This window comes from Cannabis sativa, chromosome 6, assembly GCF_029168945.1.
Source record: "Cannabis sativa cultivar Pink pepper isolate KNU-18-1 chromosome 6, ASM2916894v1, whole genome shotgun sequence".
Classification (NCBI taxonomy): Eukaryota; Viridiplantae; Streptophyta; class Magnoliopsida; order Rosales; family Cannabaceae; genus Cannabis; species Cannabis sativa.
The window spans coordinates 42,280,945-42,286,669 of record NC_083606.1 but is presented as its reverse complement, the minus strand read 5'-3'; the positions used below and the strand labels follow the sequence as shown (position 1 = coordinate 42,286,669).

Below are 5,725 nucleotides of genomic sequence, written 5' to 3'. Positions count from 1 at the left end.
GGCACGACTGGGTAGTATGACTTGTACTATAACATAGAGAACAAAATTAACTCCATGGATAGGAGTATTCCTGGAGTGACTTAATGACATAGCTTTAACACTCCTAGTTAGATTTGCTAATGATATTTTTAAATCTACGTCATCTTTGACATCATAAATTCCACCTCTCTTAGGTGTGTTGGAAGCTTTTGATCTAGGATCTTGGCAATTCCACCGTTGAGAATTTACAGAAACATTCTCAAGAGACTCCCAAGCCTCTTATGCTTTAAATTTCAAAAAATTTCCAATGTGCATTGATTGTACCATTTGTCGGTTTGAGGGAGATAATTCATCATAAAAGTATTTTACCAATCTCCATTTTTCAAAATCATGGTGTGGACATTTTAGCAATAAATCGTTAAATCTTTCCCAACATTCATAAAATTCTTCGTGATCTTTTTGATAAAATTCGGAGATTTCTCTCCTAATATTATTCGTTTTAGACATGGAAAAAAATTTGGACAAAAATTTATTAACCAAATCATCCCAAGTAGAAATGGATCGGGCTGGGAGTGAATTAAACCAGGCTTTAGACTTATCTTTTAATGAGAATGGAGAAAGTCTACGCCTAATAGATTCATCATAAAAATTTTAAAATCTAAAAGTAGAACAAATTTCTAAAAAAAAAAGAATTCACATGCATGTATGGATCCTCTCTATCTAACCCATAAAAAGATGGCAAAAGTTGAATTATGGAAGCTTTCAGCTCAAAATGTGTGGCATTTGTTTCAGGAAAAATAATGCATGATGGAGGATTAGCAGATATGGAAGAAAACTGATCAATGAGAGTTTTTTCTTCCACATTTACTTGATTTGGTTCCATGATGTAAATTTTTTAATCTTAATTTCAACCCACGATAATTTACTTTTGACTAAACAATTTTTAGAATTTCGTTCTCAACAAATCATATACCAAGTATCACAAAAATTAAAATAATAGGAAAAATTAGGAGGCAGTGCCTACCATATAAGTGTGTAAATAAAGACTTTAAAAGATAGCGGGAAATAAATAATATGTATATATTTGACAGAAATATATACTTTATTATATTTAATTATAATAATAATATATTAATTTTATATGTAATAATAATAAACTATATATATTATTTTTTAAAAAAACTCACAGCTATACCTAAGTTTTTTTTAATAATAATAATAATAATATATCTTACTTCATTATTAAGAAACATAATATAATATGTATAATATAATAATTAGTAGAAAAATTATACTAATTTGGATTAAAATAGTTTCTCTTCTTGCAGTTTCTCGGTAACGGCGCCAAAAATTTATTGTGACCGAAAGTGGTACGTTTTACATTTATCAACTTGCAAGCGCACGAATCTTTATTCTAGTATGGAGATTGTGAAGAACGAGGTCGAACCCATGGGAATTGCGTGAGGTTTATATTAACAAAATAAAATAAAGTGTTTTAAACAGTAAAAATGACAGAAACAGATATTTTCAGTGATATTTGGGGATATTATTAAGGATTCAGAATCCACTTAAGTGTATATAAAAATATTTATGTTTATATTGATTCTCATAATTTAATCATAGGCATATATTGTACTGAGAATCAAAATAAAAATAAATACTTAATTAAATACACTAGGTTTCATCGTCCTCCTTAATAATAAGGGAACTTAAAACTCATAAGAAAATTTATTAACAAACGCAGTAAACTAACACTGACGCTTTGAGCGTTTTCTCTGGATTTTTTTGCCTGAAACTAAAATTGTAACTGAATTCTAAAATCCTAAGATTTTATTTATAGAAGGGTAAAAGAACTAATGCGCAATTAAACTTATCTTGCATTTGAGTAAAATTGTAAATACATAAAAGTTAATTCGGAGTGACACGTGGCACCCGCTGATTGGATGCTTTGAGTGAGTGGTGCCACGTGTCATTGCTTGGTTAGCTAAAAAAATAAAGTATTTGGGCTGCTGAAGGGAAGCGGTCACGAAGGACCAGTCGCGCCTCTGGCGCGTGAGGCAGACGAGAGGCCCAAAAGGGGTCGTGCGCGTCACACGCGCGTGAGGAAGAAGAGGGGGACAGTCCCCCTGGTGCGTCTGTCGTGGGCCTACGGAGCAAATGACAACCCGCCACGTGGCGAGGCTGTCGGCTGAGAGAAAATTGGGCCCTTTTTTGGGCTTTTGTCCTTTGTGCTGTTACTGGATTTCAAAAATATCATTTTTTCTTCTTTTGGCCATATTTTTACCATTTTATTTCTTTCTTCACCTTTCTATAAATGCTATTTTTTTTTCTTCAAACACAAATAAAATTAAATCCAAAAAAAATATTTTCAACATAAAATCTATCACAATAATTTTAATGAGAATATTTATTTAAAATTTAATTAATTTGTATTTCTTTAAATAAAAATAATGCATTTCTTAAAATTTATATTTCTTTTGTTTTCCTATTATGCCATAAATACTAATATTATTTATAAACAAAGATAAAATTAAATCTAAATAAAATATTTCAACATAATAATATATTGCATTAATTTCATGAAAATATTATAAAGAATTAATTTTATTTTGTATTTTTACACTGTAAAATATGTAATATTTTGGCATTTAACAAAGAGCTGAGCTTGGCTTCATCAAGGCCTGAAAACAAAACAAAATAACGTCAGTATCAAGACCGCAACACTAGTCGCCCACTCCCCCCTTAGGACTCCTATGGCCGGCAAGCCCTTCACAGCAGCATCCAAGGCCGGCTAGTCCCATGCAACAAGCTGTTGGAAGTATTTTACCAGGATCTAGATCTACTAACAAGTATGTTTCATTAACATCCTAATATGAATCTCTAAAACAATGAAATAAACACATAAGGGTTTAAGAAAGCTTACATTGGGTGCAGCGGAATATAATGACTCCTTCCGTTCAGATCTCTAGCCCTTGATTCCTTTCTGTAGCAGAGCATTATCAAGATCTAAACATGGATCTCTTTCTCTCCTTCTTGAGCCTGATTCTCCTTCTTGTTGATTGGATTCTTCACAATCTTCCACACTATGATTGAGATACCACTTGATGTGTGTGGGCACTCACTCTATAACTCAAGGCTGAATAATTGAAGAAGAAAAGAGAGAAAGAAGGTTCGGCTATGGTATGGGTAAGATGGCTCAATTTTTCCTGAAGGCAAGAAATTTCATCAACCTTAAGTGTGAGCCATCACTATCTATTTATAGGTAACCACCTAGGTTTAGGTTAGATTTAATTAGCATTAAAATAATACAAAAATAAATGGTAAATTACACATAGTGGTCGGCCATAGGATGTGGATTGGGCCCCACTTTGCACTTTTGCCATTTTCTCATTTTTCCATCCCATTTTCTCAAAAACGCCAATTTTCCAATTTAACCACTTAAATGCCAATTCCAATTATTTAATAACTAAAAATTAATTATTAAATAATATTGTCATTTAATATATTTATTAATTAGACTAATAAAGTCTCTTAATTAATAAATAAAACCTAGAATCTCTTTTCTTCACAATTTTGCCCTTGCTTAGTGAAAAATTCATAAACTAGACATAGTCTAATTTTAGAATTATAATTAATTAACTAAAATTAATTAACTGAGTCTTACAAGCAGTATGGTCTCAACTAGTATGGGGACCATGTGCCTATATAACCGAGCTTCCAATAAGCAGATCCAGGATTTACCAAGTAAAGTCGCTGACTTATTAATTCCTTGTTGCATCCACGCATAGAAATTGGAATTGCACTCTCAGTCATATAGAACGCTCTATATGTTCCACGATATAGATATGATATTAATTATCCATTGTTATAATCCCAATAATCAATGATCCTCTATAGATGATCTACATTGCATAGGGATAAAATAACCGTTACACCCTTTCAATGTATTTTATCCTTAAAACACTTGCCACCTATAAATGATATTATAGTGAATTAATATAGTCACTAAAATGAACGTTCTATCATTTATCTCTATTTAGCAAGCTCGAAGGAAATCATCCTTTCACTTCTAAATACCTATAGAAGCTATAGATTCCATATCTATGATTAGCGCTCCCACTCAATTGCACTACCATGTTCCCAAAATGTACGTATCACGCAGACCAAAAAGTAGGCTTAACTAACAAATCAAAGAACATATATAATACTCTTGAGATCGAACCTACCCATATCAGGATTAAGATCATTTGATCTAGGATCAACTAGGTGATATTGAATTGAATAGATATTACGGTAAATTTAACATATCTAATCAAAGTTCAATATCGGTCCCTTCCAATGTATACTACATACATCCGATACTGGTAAACTTTGCCAATGCCCTGGAAAGGACATAATACTTATCCAAGGTGTAAGCATACCTATCGCTGATTATCATGCCAGTCTAAATCCAGTGAACTGACAAATTAAAGAATTAAACTTTCGAACATATAATCAAGATTATATTCCACTGTGCTGACAACACTATAATCATGACCAAATTCATATGTTCTGGACCTAATAGAATTTATACATTAAATATAATCATGAAATAAATCATGTGAACCATGCAACATAAAATGTTATTTCTGTTCTTTATTAGTAAATAAATCTGATTATATTGAAATGGGTTTTATTTACGGCACAAAACCCAACAAACTCCCACTTGCACTAATATAAAACAAAAAGTGCATTTCAAATAATCTCAACACCTTGATATACAAATCAAGTGTAGTATGTAGTATACTCTCCGTAATAGGATCTGACAGGTTGTATTAAACACGACCTTTCCTTTACCATTACATTTCCTTAATCACAAAAACTTTGATTTTGTGAAATTCCTCTCTATATGTCTACTCTCTTGGGATGCTGGATTCTTTAATTTTTGGCAACTACTTTTGCGTTAGTCAGGAAGTAACACTAGTAGTTAATAAATGTTGGAACAAAATGCCAAAAATGTATAGAACTTTCCTTAGACTGAATAAGTATCTTTCCTGCAACTTTAACATTCAGTCTCTCCCTGGTAGACTTAGAGAGTTCAGATAGGTTTTTACACTTCTCTAAAATTACTAGTCCACCCCAAGAGTAATCACCATCTCATCAGCAGACTTTCTAGCACTAAGGCAAGTCTAGAAATCTGCTTTGGTGTAGTCTAAGAGTATTAAATACACCCTTGTCAACTAACATATAGTTCCTCTTCTTAATCTTAAGATTTACTTGATTTTCTTCCAATGTTCCTTTCCTGGATTAATCTGATACCTACTCATTACTCCCATTCAACAGCAGGTGTCTGGTCTAAGGCGTACAAAGGCATATCTGAGACCTCTTACTGTTGATTCATGGAATTCTTTCATGGCTTATCTTTTCTGGAATAGTTGAAACTTTTCCTTAGATGAATAAAATCTATGTCTAGAAGTCGAGAAGCTTCTATAGATTGCCATTAGAAAAATGCTCCAACATCTTACTAAAGTAAGTTGCTAGCATTAGAGTAAGTAATTAACCAGGTATACCACAAGCCATAGGTTTAGATAAACTCAAACCTATAATACTAGGAACAGGAAGTTTTGTTAAGTCCATTGAATAGACTTACTAACAAAAATTTCCTTTCTTGTCCTTGTAATAGAAAACTTTTGGTTACTCCATATGAATGGTTTTAATCATAGTTCTCCTGGCTTTACTTCTTAGTTTCTTATTTTGAAAATCCATT

At 32.1% G+C, this 5,725-nt stretch overlaps 1 non-coding gene across 1 annotated transcript; it reads left to right on the top strand.

The window, feature by feature from the left end:
* Nucleotides 1–364: 364 nt before the first annotated feature.
* On the top strand, nucleotides 365–471 carry LOC115696013 (small nucleolar RNA R71). The gene has a single exon (XR_004007615.1). It is a non-coding gene; the product is annotated as a small nucleolar RNA R71 (small nucleolar RNA).
* Nucleotides 472–5,725: the final 5,254 nt, after the last annotated feature.